Source organism: Orcinus orca, chromosome 18 (assembly GCF_937001465.1).
Source record: "Orcinus orca chromosome 18, mOrcOrc1.1, whole genome shotgun sequence".
Taxonomy (NCBI): domain Eukaryota; kingdom Metazoa; phylum Chordata; class Mammalia; order Artiodactyla; family Delphinidae; genus Orcinus; species Orcinus orca.
In genome coordinates this window covers 77,378,173-77,395,019 of record NC_064576.1, presented here as the reverse complement: position 1 = coordinate 77,395,019, position 16,847 = coordinate 77,378,173, and positions in this window count along the sequence as shown.

Below are 16,847 nucleotides of genomic sequence, written 5' to 3'. Positions count from 1 at the left end.
ACGAAGAGTAGCCCCCACTCGCCGCAACCAGAGAAAGCCCACGCGCAGCAACGAAGACCCAACGCAGCCAAAAATAAACAGATAAAATAAACACATTTATTTTAAAAAACTTTAAAAATAGACATAGATTGGCTAAAGGGATAAAAAACAGGATCGAACTATATGCTCCCTCTTACCGCTTCTATTCAACATACTAATGGATGTGCTACCCAGAGCAATTAGGCATGATAAAGAAATAAAAGGCAACCAAATTGGAAAGGAAGAAGTAAAATTATCTCTGTGCACAGATGATGTGATCGTATATATAGAAAATCCTAAAGATTCCACAAAAATCTGTTAGAACTAATAAATGAATTCAGCAAAGTTGCAAGATACAAAATCAATTTTAAAAAATCAGTTGCATTTTTATATACCAACAACGAACCATCAGAAAAGGAAATTAAGAAAATAATTTCACGCAAATCAAAACTACAGTGAGGCCCTTACATGAAAATAGATGAATTATGCAACAGAGTGCGAGATTATTCTATTTTACTTGAGAGACTCCATAGAACATAATCTCTCTTTTAGAAGGCATCTCTAAAGCCCAAATTAGATGGGAACACTTAATAATTCCTTTTGATATAGAAGACACCTGATCTAGAAAGTGTTAAGGGATCTTATAACCCAAAGTTCTGAAACCTTTCAAGGTAGCAGTATAGAACCAAAAGTATTATGGTATCAAATTATAGGAACTTATTCCCCAGAAACAGAAACATGAGACCAAAAGGGAAATATGTCTTTAAAATAGTTCTCTTGTACATAAAGTGTATTTCTGCACATATGATATGTCTGTGAAATGTTACTCTTTGGAGTTCTTAAATACTAAATACTTGATTAATATAGCACAGTGTTGATGTGTGTATATCGAAGTAATTGCAAAACGTAGTCCGTGGCTTTATCCCTCCTGCTCTCACAACCTATCATCTTGAAATTTATTTCTGAACCACTTTACTTTTACAACATGAAATCAAGACTTTCTCATGCTGTTGAACCCTATTCAGCAGGGTGGCACCATAATTATAGAGTCTATTTTTCTTTTTCTTTCTTTTTAAAATTTGTATGATATGTAAGAACTTAGCAACTCTCCTATTAAGTAAAATGCTTCTAATCAATAACCAAGTACAATACGCCACCTTCCTTATAAAGCTCAACATTATAAGACATCCATCCCATTACAATTTTTTGAGATTGTGATAAAGACCTCTGTTTTTCCAGACAAATCTCTGGAATTGTCCCTACGACCCAACAACCTAAAGGCATGAGTTGTTCACAGATTCCCAAAGGCTGTAACCGAGCCTCCTGCTGCTGGGAGTCCTCCTGACGCCCTGGCCAGAGACTCCGGCTAAGGAGTGACCATCTGAAAGGCTGCCATACCGTTCAAGAGAGCATGATGTCATTGCACGGGAAGGCCACCGAAGAGCAGGGGCTTCCGGGCCCAGAAGATGGAAACTGCGGGTGCCTCGGGGCAAGACTGAGAAAGTGTCATGGAGAGGTGGCAGCAGGGGTGCTGCTGGCCGTCAGGGTCAGAGCCCGGGGCCCCGGCAGAGCTGAGGGTGGAGGCAGCAAGGGGATCGGAGGGGGGCCAAGGTCCCCTCAAGCAGGCCTGATGGGGCTCTTAAATGACTTCAGAGGGCTGACATCCAAGGACGACATGGCCCGGCTTCTGCTGTGAGTCCCCAGGAACTGGGCCAGGAGGAGGCCCCCCAGGGACGGGGTTGGTTTGTCTCAACAGCAATTGCGACTCTGTCCCTGCCCCTGCCACAGGGGCTCGAGCGCTGCGACCCAGGAACCGACAGTGACGCCTGGGCTGGTTTTGACAGAACAAGGGCTGGTGGAGGCTATCCCTGCTGGATGTCCCTGGGAATAATCACTAGGCCCCCAAGAGAGGGTCTGGGGCTTTGTCAGCAGAGCTCTGCTTTGTTCTTCACATTTGAAGCCAACGGGTAATTTGAGAAAGTGGGGATTTAATTTATAAATGTCTTGAAGCAGCTTCTGTTCATGTTCTTGATGTGTTTGGCCTTGTCCTCTGACCCGCAGGAGCTCTGGGCCTGGGGCCAGAGGTGTCCTGCCATCTCCACCCAGCTGTCTTCTCACTTTGAGCCCTGAGAGCATCCTCCAACCAGACACAGGTGCCATTAACACTGGCACTTGGACCCTCTGACCTGAGGGTTTTTTTGTTGTTTTTTTTTATGAGGACTTTCATAGGCAGTATTTTGTATGAACCTGACAATGCCTTATAAAGTAAGCAGAATTTAGCTCCTTTATATAGATGAAGAAACAAGTTTAGAAAGAACAAGTTATTAATTAGTGGAGTTAGGAAGGAACTGGACTTTTAATTTTATTTATTTATTTATTTATGGCTGTGTTGGGTCTTCGTTTCTGTGCGAGGGCTTTCTCTAGTTGTGGTGAGCGGGGGCCACTCTTCATCGCGGTGTGCGGGCCTCTCACTGTCGTGGCCTCTCTTGTTGCGGAGCACACGCTCCAGACGCGCAGGCTCAGTAGTTGTGGCTCACGGGCCTAGTTGCTCCGCGGCATGTGGGATCTTCCCAGACCAGGGCTCGAACCCGTGTCCTCTTCATTGGCAGGCACATTCTCAACCACTGCGCCACCAGGGAAGCCCTAACCTGAGTATTATGTGTCATTATTGATGGCAACTTTCAATATTTTGCCAAACATTCCAAAATATTCTGGTCTTTTTAAAGCCTCTGGTCTCATTTTTATCCTCCTCAGGTCTTCCTGGGAGGATGGGCTCTCCCTGCAGGCTCTTCTGGATCCATCCCTCTACCTGCTGGACAAAGCCCTGTGTCATCAGCGTGGACCTGATGCCAGCAAAACAGGTAAACCCGGCAGCCACGGGGGGCGAGGGCCCTGCCTCACAGAGGCCCAGAAGGAGCGCTGTTAACTCCTCTCCCGACCTGACAGCTCAGCCAGCAGCCTGCTCAGTGGGGCCGTCAGTACCTGTTAGGAGTGTGAAGGAGGGCTTCCCTGGTGACGCAGTGGTTGAGAATCTGCCTGCCAATGTAGGGGACACGGGTTTGAGCCCTGGTCTGGGAAGATCCCACATGTTGCGGAGCAACTAAGCCCGTGAGCCACAACTACTGAGCCTGCGCTCTAGAGCCCGCGAGCTACAACTACTGAGCCCGTGTGCCACAACTACTGAAGCCCGCGCGCCTAGAGCCCGTGCCCCGCAACAAGAGAAGCCACCGCAATGAGAAGCCCACGCACCGCAATCAAGAGTAGCCCCCGCTCACCGCAACCAGAGAAAGCCCGCGCACAGCAACGAAGACCCAACACAGCCAAAAATAAATAAATAAAATAAATAAACTTATATTTTAAAAAAAAGACCGTGAAGGATCCAAAACGAAACTTTGAGAACCACCGCACTGGTGAATGCAGCCATCTGGAAGCGCATCCTCCGATTTGTCTGGTTGGAAGGAACACAGCATTTGGCAAGCGCTGCTTGCTTGCTTTTCTACCCACAGTGGTTCAAGAACAGAGTAAGCCCCGCCATTCCAGGGTCCCCTGACAATTGTCTAGTTTTTAAATTGTGGGGAGGAGGGAAGGGGAAGGACACATAATGCAGATTTGCCTTAACATAGAAATCTGCACAGTATTTATCACTTCTAAGTGACTGTGTAGGTTCAACAGCACCTTCCCAGCATATATAGATATAAAAAGAAATAAAGAAAACATTGCATGGATAAACAACAAGGCCCTACTATATAGCACAGGGAACTATATCCAATCTCCTGAGATAAACCATAATGGAAAAGAATATTTAAAAAAAAATATATATATGTATAACTGAGTCACTTTGTTGTACAGCAGAAATTAGCACAACACTGTAATCAACTATACTTCCATTTTTTTAAAATGTGAAAAGAAAACACTGCAATTTGCGGGTGGTTTAATAATGATCCCTACTTTCCTCTCCACGGAAAGGGCACGCCAAGACATCTTGTGAGCCCTCAGAGTGAGCGCAAATCTCAGTTGCAAAAGCATCCAGCTCCCTCTGCTGTCTGTTGGTTGAATTTGGAACTCAGAGAATCTATGGTACCTTTGGGACTAAAACTCTGTATAGAATTCAGGATAAATTATTACTGGAGTAGGCACAGGCGAGTCTGTTCTGTATGTATATTCCAGAGTAAAGGAAATCAAACCACCAAACACATTTGCACAAGAGCATTTCTATATGTATTCTTACTATTATATTCAATACTATCTGTTTTTGTTTCAGCTGTGATCATATAACCTCTTATTGCGAAGAAATGACTTGCAACATTTATTTATATCTATTTAGTACAAATTACAAGGGCCAGAAGAGAAACATGAAAAAAAAATCTGCTCAACAAAATTCAGATGATCTCTGGAAGTTATTTGTGGAAGATCAGAGCAGAGTAGCCAAACCCACCTATGGAGTTCTAAAGCCTCTAGGTGTGAATCCCCACTTATCCAAACAACTGGTCACTTCAATAGAAAATCCCCAAGCTGCCGAGATGATGCCCTGGGGCCACCTCTGCCTTGAACTGAAGCCTTCATCTTCAGTTCATCAGCTCTTTAAGGTCACAATTCTGGGGGAAAAACAACTAACTTAATTAGGAAGAAAACCTGCAGCTGTATTTAGGGCAACAATTTTATTTTCTTTCCCTAGCTTTAAACTATTTTTCATTCCAAGTACTAAAGCCTTCTTGAAATCATCAAGGTGGATTCTAGTTATTTCTCCCTAATTAAAGTAAATAATAATTTAAAAAATACTCATAGATCCACTTATAAAGTGCATTATCTTAGTTTCTATATTGTTCCTCTGTTAATACCTATATACCTGGTGTATTTCACCTACATTATTTTACTAGTTCCTAAGGACCCCAGATTAATTGGAAAAGACGGGTTTATTTGGAAAAAGGAATCCTTTATATTTTTATACAACAATCACTCTTTGGGTAAAAAAAGTGAAGTGATCCAAGAAAAAGCAACTCTATGGGAACAACCTTTTCTTGAAGTCCAGATCATAGCTGATGTGTGACTGTTTAGGACCCTGTGGGGCCTTCCCAGGACAGACAGACAGACACACACACACACACCACACACACACCCACTCCCCCATCCCCGCTATGCCCTCCACCTGCCTCTTGTCTGTAGAGAAACCTTTGCCTCATAGGTCTTCCCCGAGTTCCAAAGAGTAAATTAATCAGAGAAGTGAGAAAATTCAGAAAGAAAGGAAAAGAGTCAAGCAAGACAAAACGATAATAGTTTAGCCATTAAACGAAGTCAAGGACCTTTAGTTCTTCCTCCAGGGCTGTAGATCATATTCTGAGCCATGTTCTTTGAGCTCTTTTGGAGATACTAAAACCCCCTCCGGGTGGGAGAAGTTAACTGCATGCTGCCCACAAGCACGGAGACCCCAGACCAATTGGAACCAGAAGGTTGATGATGTTGACTCCCAATTACCTCACCACCAACCAATCAGAAGCACGCCCACGAGCTGATCACGCCCTCCACAATCCCCCTCCCTCCCCCTGTCTTTAAAAGGCCTTCCCTGAAAGCCATCGGGGAGTTTGGGTCTTTTGAGCGTTGAGCTGCCTGTTCTCCTTGCTTGGGGCCTGCAATTAAACACAATAAACGCTGCCCTTTCCTTACCACAACCTGGGGGCAGTGGGTTGGCTTTATCGCGCTGGGGCAAGCAGACACAAGTCTGTTTTCGTCACACCTGTGCTGCAGGTTAGCTGTCTGGACTAACTAGTAATATAATAAAAGGAAACCTACATGACTCTTCAGAACTCCACTCCTCACGTGAACTCAGGGGGCTGCCAGCCAGTAAATGGAGGCCTCAGCAGTGCGACACCAAAGCCCTTCCAGACCAACCAGGATGCGGAACAAGGTCTCACGTGGAGAAGTGAAGGACAGTCATCAAAGGTCAGTCGTGAACATCAGAAAACCTGGATAAGAAAATGTCACACAGCATCGATTTCTTCCTCAGACTTGGAGAAAAACAGTCCCCTGTTACGAGAAAATCAATCAGCAGAAGTGACTTCTGCAGTGCCCACAGTCATGGATTGTCCGAGACAAACGTTTTAAGGTTTCTTTTATGAGGTAGGGAGAGTCTTCTCTTTTTATTTTTTCTCAAATAACCATTTTAACCTAGAAGCTAGGAGGGAAAAGCTCAAGATTAGTTTTCTGAGTCTAGCAGGTAAACACCTAATTTTAAAAAATGGATCTGACCTACTGAAGTTTAGAGGAGGAGAAGGTTCCAGTTAGCACGACAACCTTTCCCCTGATTGGGTGTTTCAAAATAATTAACACATTAATATTGTAGAGACACCTAGAAAGCGGTGACATTTCAAAAGCTTAAAGATGTTCACAAAGGACAGTCATGGAAAGAATAAATATAAATGACCAAAAAAGATACAAAAAAGCGTTTAAAGAAACTAACATTCTAACAACTGCTATTTTTTCCTATCAAATTGACACGTATTTAAAGCTAATGCCCCGACTTTGCACAGAGGTAAGGCAGAGCAGGTCTGTGTCAGCTCGGCCCCTGAAGCCCTTACTGGGGGTGGGGTGGGGGGATGTGGATTCGGGCGCTTTTGTGGCCTCATCTCTAGGATTAAGTTCGTTAAGAAACACAAAGCTTAGAACAGCGCTTGACACAAAGTAAAAGTTAAATAAATGTGAGCTGCTATCACGTGCATTAAATATCTCTAGGACGGACCAAAACCCAGCATCTGCGGTTGCCTCTGTGGGTGGGGTGGGATGCCCACGGCAGGTTCCCAAACGTTCTCACTTCATGGGTTCTTAGCAGCTCTCTCAGGGCTTCTATGACAAAAGGACTGCCTAGCAGTTCGTTTATTAGGTAGTTCGTTCCAAACAGTTTAAGAAGTGTCTGTGTCCTAAAAACCTAGTAGCCATCTGGGAAAAAAATACGGTAAACTGAAAGGAAAATGCTATTTTAATTTCATTCTTAAGTAACCACCACTGCGAGTGGGATGTGTGTGCCTGTCGGGCACTGCACGACTCCTCAAATCCTGGCACAAGACCCGACGCTGCCGCCACCTTTGTTTCCCACTCCACAGTGACCTTCACCAGGAGCTTGCTTTTCATCAAGGCACCCGTAAAACCCCAGCTTTGCAAAGATGTATGTCATTGCGAGGAATGTAGTGTAGGTGCTGTGGAAACTGTGAGCCACCTTGGCTTGTAGGTAGAGTCTAGCCAACCAACATCACTGTCTCCCTGAGAGTCTGAAACCCCCCTCGTTGCCCCGTGGGTGGGCGGCACATGGGCACCTCGGCACACAGTTTGAGAGCCACAGCGACACATCCTTTTATGACTTTCCAACCTGGGTGACTCAATCCTTTGGAACAGCACATATTTATCTCCACCCTCACCTCCAAGAACTTTGTCCAAAATCAAACGACCACTTCCCACTGGGTAGCCAGTCCCGTAGAGACGTTCTGGGCAGATGCCGTGACTTCTGATGCATTCTGCGTAAGTGCTTTGGTGCCTGAAGTGGGAGTCGAGGAGGAGTGCATCAGCCCCCTTTTTCCTCCTTCCTGCCATCTCTGATGGAGAGAGAAAGAAGTGTGTGGGAGACCGAGGGTTCCTTCTGTGACCCCCGTCAGGTGCAGATCAAGATATGAAGCTCATAAAACTGTATGAAAGGTTGGGGACCCTCAGGTAGTAACACAGAAACGGCTCACACAGGTGAGGGGCCTGGAGCTGGAACCTGACTCCTCATGGTAAGTTCCCCACTCCCGCCAGTAACCCCCTGCCCTCGGGCTGAGGGACCCGAGCCCTGTGGGTGGCCCTCCCCGCGCAGGGGCTGCACGGGTCCCAGGCCAGCCACTGGAGGGGCCGGAGGGGCCGGAGGAGTGAGGCCCGGGGCCAGGCTGCTGCTTGCCCTGGGACCCGATCTCCCACGTACCTATCTCCCACGTACCTTCTTGAGCTGGCTTCCTGAGGTCCGCTTGTCACCCACGGCCTCGACTCCACCCAAGGGAGGGGTTGGCCCCAAGGCCAGCTGGGAGCTGCTCCCCTTCCCGCCCTGAAACTTCACCTCTCCCCAGCTTTCCTTCTCCCACTGGGGTGACACAGGGTTCCCGACGGGCAACAGCTCTGGCTGAGCCGACGTCCGTCCAGTGAAGAAGTCTCTGCTGCCAGGAGTGAGAGGGTCTGGAGGGCTGACTGGTGGCAACTGGGCCGCCGCCCTGCACGCCTCGGGAAGCCCAGGTGTCCCCAGGCTCCCTGAATGGAACGTGTAGATCTTAACAACCTCCGGCCAAGCCTTTGAGCCTGGAATGAAGGAAAAGCCCACAGGAAACATCACGTCGTACATTTATTCAAAATACAGAAATGAGGGACTTCCCTGGCGGTCCAGTGCGTAAGACTCCGCGCTCCCAATGCAGGGGACCTGGGTTTGATCCCTGGTCAGGGAACTAGATCCCGCACATCGCAACTAAAGATACTGCATGCCGCAACTAAGACCCGGAACAGCCAAATAAATAACATAAATAAATGTTTTTAACTTAAAGACTAAGAGAACCTTCACAAACGGTATTAAGAGCTCACGCTCCCACGGGGTGTAAGTTAGCACACCCCTTCCAGAAAATCCACTCGGAAATGTCTAAAGGGTATAACGAGAGATGCAGAAAAGACTTGTGTACAAAGACATGCATTTGTCAAAAAGAAACTGTTTCTTTTCTCTCAAGCGTATTTCTGTTTCCTGTGGAAGAACAGCGTGAGACCGCCGGGTGGTCGCTGCTCCCGCGGGGCGGCCTGACCAGGGGAAGCAGCGCACAGTCCCCAGCGGGGCGCCGTGGGGAGGTACGCAAAGCACCTGCCCCTCCGGACCAGACGTGGCTTCGGGCGACTAGCACAGCACCCACCGGGAGCTGGTGGAAGAGGGGCACCCACCACACGGAGCCACCCACCGGGAGCTGGTGGAAGAGGTGCACCCACCACACGGAGCCACCCTGGCTCAGGAGGAGACAGGAACACATCTGGGGAGGGGCGAGTGCTGAAGATGCGGGTTCTGGCCTTAAGGGGGCGTGTAAAGGTCGGCTGTGAAAGTAGAGAAACGGGCTTTTGCAGGGAGGGGACTCAACGTGGGACAGACGGGGGAGGGGAGGGACCAACGGGAATCCGTGTGTCATCACCCAAGGCCTGGGACCTGGTCCAGGATACTTGTCCAGAAGGGGCACCACCGCCTTGACCGTGAGGGCAGAGTCAAGAAGCTGAGGGGCTTCAGGCTGGGACCCGTCCGGGCTGGAGACCCCGCTTTGCCCTCGCATGAGCCACCAGAGGAGACTGCCGGGGCCTCAGCCAGCCCCCCACAGCGACCCGAGGCAGGCAGTGCCCTCCCTTGCAACGGACTGCCCCAAAGACAGGCCTGGCCAGCCAGGGGCCCCCTACCCCCGCCCCGGGGCAGGCTGTTAAGACCGCCCGCCTCTCCCTCTGCACACCACCTCCCCAGGTGGGAACAAAGACGGGAAATCGGGACTGACGGCACATGGCCGCACGCGCAGACGCCGGGTTCACCCCTGGGTCTGCCTTTCTGAGCAGGCTGGGCTCATCGCCTTGCCTTGAAGAAACTGTCAGAAGCGTTACCACATCTTGGAGGAAGGAACACGCCCCTGGGATGAGTAAGTGCTGCACCAGCTGCCCTGCCACTGTGACGTCACCTTTACAAGTAAAACGTTATTATCTTCTCCACGCGTTACTGTCCTAGCTCAGTCTGGTCCTCAGGCAGCGTGGACAAACTTCGCAGACGAACACGACCCAGCACTTAAGTTCTACAGATAACAATGCAGTCTTCCCGAGATTTAGAAGCGAAATGCCAGACAGCACTGCTATTAGCAAACCTGTACTACATCCTGCTATACCAGTGGAGGGAAAAACCCTCGTGTGCTGTGAACTGTGAACCGTATGGAATTTTAGAGCGAAAAGTGCACCTAGACCCTAAAGCCCAGCCCCCATTTCTACCTTCTTACAATTAGGATGTAAAGGATCACGCTTTCATTGTAGGAAACTTAGAAATATACAGAAAATATGAGTCCATCGATTCGATGCTCGTCTCATCCAGAAACACCCTCACACGCACACACCCAGATAATGTTTCATCTGCGCAGGCCATGGCCGGTCGAGCTGACACATAAAACTAACCACCACGGGGCTGTTTATTTTGAAGAAAGCATGTCTCCCTTGAACAGAGTCTTTGAGAAGGACACGCAGTCTGAAGCCTTGGCTGGGAGCACAGAGGTGACACGCGTTCGCTCTCCCAGGCAGGTCTCCCTGTCCTTGGTTTCCTCAGCTGAATGGTGAATTGCCAGTATTTGCCATCTTTCAGGTTTGTGACAAATTTTATCTCTTTGTTTATTTATTAAATTGTCTTCTCTTTATTTAACTATTTTTTCTTTACTTTTTGGCTGCGGCCTGCGGGATCTTAGTTCCCCAACCGGGGATCAAACCCACACCCCGTGCATTGGAAGGCAAAGTCTTAACCACTGGGCCACCAGGGAAGTCCCTCCCCCTGACAAATTTTAAATGAGATCATAGGCATGAAAATAAGCTGAAAACCACCATCCAGTGTAAACTGTTACTTCTCTGAGGGACCAACAGAAAGTGCGCTCTCTTGACGGACACTGGGAAGTGCGCTCTCGTGACGGACACTGGGAAGTGCGCTCTCGTGACGGACACGGGAAGTGCGCTCTCGTGATGGACACGGGAAGTGCGCTCTCGTGATGGACACGGGAAGGCAGGTTTGGAGAGGCTTCCCGACACAAAAAGGGATCAGCAGTTAGGTTAATAGCTGAAAACTAGTTTCTCTATGTTGTGTAGACATTTAAGAAACTTTAAAAAAATATTCCATAAAAATCACTTCTCAGTGAATCGCTTCTCAGCTGTACTCATTTACTAAAGCTGCTTTAGACTCGGTCCCGTGCTCCCACGCCCCTGAATTGCAAATTTCTTACTACAAAAGAGAGCTTATTCTATAAACGCCCTTTCAGAATCATATGAGCTTGTTAAACACTGACTTTACAGAAATCCTTGAAGGCTTGAATAGCTTTAGAAATGACTTGGCTCTGCGCTGTCCTCTCACAGATGCACCAGCTGAGAAGGAACAGTGGTGTGACTTACCCAGGGCAGCACGGTTTGATGACAGCGATCTAATGCTTTAAAAGATCATCAGTGCATCCCTTACCTGCAGTGTATCCCTTCATCTTTACCAGTAAAATCTCTGAAATAGACACTAGTATTAGCTCCATTTTACAGACAACAAGACTGAGGCTCAGAGAGATTGCGGTCATATTTAACAAGGGTGGCACCCCTCCCTCAGACGCCAGGGTGGGAGGGGATCAACAGGTACTAATTTTCACTCATTTACTCAGCAGACACTTCAAGTGCTTCCTTCTGTGCCCAGCGGTGCTGGGTCCTAGCGATGCCTCCAGGGAGCCTCGGAGGAGCCTCAGCCCTGACAACACAGGTGTGGCTCCTGGGCCAGAGGCCCGCTCCCTGGCTGGGCTAGACCACGGGTGCCTTAGGCGGGTGTGCCCTCGCGGCGATGCCGGCAGGTGACCTGGTGTTCAGGGCATGTGGTAGATTTCGGGTGAAGGCCTGAAGGCAAGCACATTTCAGGTAAAGGAAAGAGGCAAAGGAGGGCCGAGTGCACAGGGATTCATGTGGGAGTGGCTTCAGGTGGCTGCCAGGCGGGAGGCGAGAGGGGAACCGGCCGGGCAGGGGCAGCTAGAGTATCTGCATCACTTTGCAGATGCTTTTCATTTAATTCTCCCACTGGCACCGTTATCATTTTGTGTTCAGGAATTAAGGGCCCTGAGCCTCTGAGGTGTTTAGCAACTCTTCCAGGTTAGGAAAAGCACCCAAGGTCACACAGCTTCAGACCCGCCAGGAGCTGAAAGTCAAGTCCATCCGAAGCCGAAGCTTCCCACGATTCCACCCCCCGCAGGCGAGGGGCCTGGGCTGGGCTGGCCAGGTTCTCCAGCGCTGCACCACCTTGTCTTAGGGCAACGGAAATCATGGAAGGTGCTTCATCAGGGAGATGATTCACTCAGACTGGGGCTGTTTCCGGGACGCGGGCACGAGCAGTTCACGTCCGGGCAGTGGTCTCGAGGGCCCCAAGGGGGTGGGGGAGGGCTGGTCCTCCACAGCCCCTCACGTCATTCCTTCGCGCAGAGAAATGAGGACAAGGACATGCTCTGGGCTGGAAGCCATGGCCGAGTCCAGAGCTGGCGAGTGTCCTGGGAGATGCGGCAGGATCTCGGCCCAGCTCTGCCCTCAGTGTCCCCCCTGCTCCTGTCCTTGTTCGATGGTGATGGAACCAATGCAGATTTGGTTGTTTTTTGTTTTTTGGGGTTTTTAAATTTATTTTTGGCTGCCTTGGGTCTTCGTTGCTGCGTGGGGGCTTTCTCTAGCTGCAGTGAGCAGGAGCTACTCTCTGTTGTAGTGCGCGGGCTTCTCATTGTGGTGGCTTCTCTTGTTGCAGAGCACGGGCTCTAGGCTCACGGGCTCAGTAGTTGCGGCACGTGGGCTCAGTAGTTGTGGCTCGCGGGCTCTAGAGCGCAGGCTCAGTAGTTGTGGCGCACGGGCTTAGTTGCTCCGCGGCATGTGGGATCTTCCTGGACCAGGGCTCGAACCCATGGCCCCTGCATTGGCAGGCGGATTCGTAACCACTGCGCCACCAGGGAAGTCCCTGCAGATTTGGGTTTTCTCAGCAGGAAGCTGGTGGCTGCATTCCATGATTGTGGTTGACTTTTTACTTTGTATTTGGGTAGATGAAAGTAAAAACATGTTTGTGTCTAAGCACTAACGAGTTACTAATATTGACTTTGTGTGCACTCCCAGGTGGGGTTTATTTTGAAACGAGACTCCATGCTACTGGGAGATAAAGCTTAAGATCAAAGAGTTCCCAGGGAGAAAAGAAGTGGCCGTGGCTTACAGGCTGGCTTAGAATTCAGAGCGCGGAAACTGAACGCCAGCATCTGGGCACGTGAAATCCCAGGAAGAAAAGGCCAGAAGACGGACCCCAGGGCCAGCCACTGCCCATGCCCAGTGCCCAGCGTGTGCGGCCTTCCCAGGCGGGCTCTACCTGTGCCTGCGAGATGCACCTTCTGCATCTGAGGAACACAGCATTGCCTGGCTCCGCGGCACAGGGACAAACAGCCGTGGCTGGTGCCCTCGCTCCTCTGGGCTCCTTTTTCGGAGGGTTGTTACCGTGTGGAGCGGTGTGTGATGGGGACGGGTCAGGGAGAACACAAATGACTGTCTCATAGGTCCTGCTCAGAAGGAACATATAGGTAAACATATAGATAAAATACAACAAATTAACAAGTGCCTGCTATGCGCAAAAAGGCACAGGAAGTCAATGGAAGAGTAAGACATGTTCACTTTAGCAAAAATCACTAAACACAAAAATACTTAGACATGGATCACAGATCAAATATAAACGCTAAAGCTAAAAAGCTTCTAGAAGAAAACACAGGGGAATTTCTTCACGATCTTGAGGAAGGAAACGATTTCTTAAATAGAATAGCAAAAGCACTAACAATAAGAGAAAAATAATACATTTGGCTTCATCAGAATTAAAACCTCCTCTTTAAAAGACACCATTAAGGAAATGGGATAAAATATTCTCAATATGTATATCTGACAAAGGACTTGTACCCAGATTGCATCCTTGTAAAGCAGTGTCTTGAGTTTTCGTCTCGGCATGATGTAATTACTTCCCGTTATGGAAGATGAGAATTTAGCTCCTTTTAAACCCTCTTCCCCTGATACCCAGGCATGCCCTTCCCATTCCCTTGTCTTCCTAATACACGTTGTCAGACTTTTGGACGTTTGGTTAAGTCAATAATTAACATATTACTACGACTATGTAAACGCTATCCCCAAACGAACCACACTATTCCTATAATCACTTTCACTTTTCCATACAACCTTTAGTTTTCCCTAGAATTAATAATTGGCTCGTGTTTTCCATTTGCTTAGTTTTTTATATCCTCAACCCAAACCCAATCCCAAACTGTTCTCCAAGTACCGAATCTCCTCTAAGGCAGGCGAAGGACCTCTTCCCAGCGAAGGCCACCCTAGACCCTCCGCTGGTCCCGAGCGAGCAGCCTGCCCCCTGCACCTGGGGCACAGCTGTCACTTGGGACCCCTTCAGCAGCTCCCACTGAGCCCCTTCTTCCTCCCCTTTGTCAGACCCGTTTCTTGGACCCCATGTCTGCTTCCAGCTTCCTGAGAAAGAGGACATGGGAGGAAAACATTCTGAATTCTTGAATGTCTGAAATGTCTTTATTCTACCCTCACACTTGATTAATAGCTTGTCTGCGGATAGAGTTTAAGGTTGAAAACAATTATTTTCACAAAATGTGAAGGCCTTGTTCCATCACCCTCTAACGTCTAGAGCTGGTGTTACCTTCAAAGCCCTTCTGATTCTTGATCCTTTGTATATGGACTGTTTTATCTCTCCGAAGCTTGTAGCATTCTCTCTGTTCCAGACGTTCCGGAATATCTTATGATGCACATTTGTATGGGTCTATTTTTACCCACTGTTCCGGGCATTTCAGCTCCTTTCAATCTAAAAACATATCCTTCAGCTCTAGGTCATTTTCCTGAATTACTGAATTGAAGATTTCCTCAACTCCATTAACATTTTTCTTTTTCTGAAACTGCCACAGTTCAGATATAGACATGGACGTATCTTCTACGTTCCTTACATTTCCCTTTTATTTTCCATTTCTTCATTTTTTGGCTCTTTTTTTCTGGGAGAGTTCCTTGACTTTACTGTCCAAACTTTCCATGGACTTTAATTTTTGCTAGCATTGTTAATTTTCCAAAGACCTCCCTCTTGTCCTCTGAATGTTCCTTTTAAATATATTCTCTTCTTGTTTCAAGGCTGCAACATCTTCTCTTACCTTGAGAACATCAGTGACAGTTTGTTGAAGCGCTTCTTCTACAGTCTCATTCGGGCTCATTTTCGTCTGCGTCGTCCACGTCAGCCTCACATTACTCTTCAGAGGTTCCTATGCGAGGGCTGGCCGTGGAAATGCTGATGGGAAGCTCTGCGTGTGCACATGAAGCTGCCATGCGAGGTAATCCCGCCGGGCCCTCTACTTGGAGAACCTTGATATCAGTATCTTCCAGTCTTTTCCTCCTGGGCTGTTCAGAGGCCCCAGAGGAGACCACCAGTCTCCTGCCCAGAGGATGACAACCTTGTTGCCGGTATTCCGAGAGCTGCGTGGGAGAAGAGGCCTGAAGGAGTCAGTACGCACATATTCACTTCATAGCTCTGTCCCAAACCGTGCCTTGTAACCATAGCAACCCTCCAGCTTACCATCCTCAGAGAAAACTTTCCCGTCTTTTTCCAGTTGGGGGAAGGGCAGCCACTTGTCCGGCTAGAGTTGTGGAGATGATCTGGGTAACTTCTAAAACAGATTTTCAACCAATCCTCTTTATTTTAGTAAGAACATTCAAGATAGACTGAATTCTGAGCCACAAAACACACTTTTATACTTTCAAAAAACAGAAATCATAGCTCTCAGACCTCAATGGAATTAAACCAGAAATCAATAACAGAAAGACGTCTGGAAAATGCCAGAATACTGGGAGATTAAGCAGCATGCTTCTAAATAACACATGGGTCAAAGAAGAAATCTCAAAGAGAATTTTAAAATATTTTAAACTAGAAGAAAATGAAAATACAGCTTATCAAAATTTGTGGAATGTGGCAGAAGCAGTGACAAGAGGGAAATTTATAGTATTGAATGCATATATTAGAAAAGAAGAAGAATATAAAATCAATAAACTAAACTTTCACCTTAGGAAACTAGAAAAAGAGCAATTATATACAAAGTAAGCAGAAGAAAATAAATGATAAAGACTTAAGAGAGCAGAAACCACTGAAATTGAAAATAGGAAATCAGAAGAGAAAAATTAATAAAACCAAAAGCCAGTTCACTGAAAAGATCAATAAAATCAATAAGCTTCTAAGCAGACTTATTAACAAAAAAAGAGAGAAAACACAAATTGCTAATATCAGAAATGCAGGAGGGGATTATCACCAGCACATGAGCATTAGGAGGGTAAACCTGACAACATAGATAAAATGGACCAGTTCTCTGAAACACAACGGCTGCCAAAACTCACACAAGAAGAAACAGATTTTAAAAAACAAACGAACAAGAAGAAGAAAAAGAAGAAACAGATCATCCGAATAGGCCTGTATCTAAGGGAATTAAATCAACAATGAATAACCTTCCAAAACAGAAAGCACCAGACCCACATGGGTTCACTGGTGAATTCTACCAAAAACTAAAGAAGAACTCATACCAGTTCTCTATAATCTCTTCCAGAAGATAGAAGCCAAGGGAATATAACTTATTCTGTGAGGCCAGCATTACCCTAATACCCAAACCAGACAAAGGTGTTACAAGAAATGTACAGACCAATATCGCTCATGAACATAGATGCAAGATCTTCAACAAATATTAGCAAATCGAATCCAATAATGTATAAAAAGAATTATACACCACAACCAAGTGTGATTTGTCCCAGGTAAGAGAGGCTGGATCAACATTCAAATAAACAAACATAAATATAGTCAACTGATCTTTGACAAAGGAGAAAAGGCAAAGATTGTCTTTTCAACAAATGGTCCCTGAACACTTGGACATCCTCATGCAAAAAAGTGAATCTAGACACACATACCTTACACCCTTCACAAAAATTATTTTCACCAAAAATCATGGTCCTCAATGTAAAACAGAAAACTATAAAGCTCCTGGAGTATAACATAG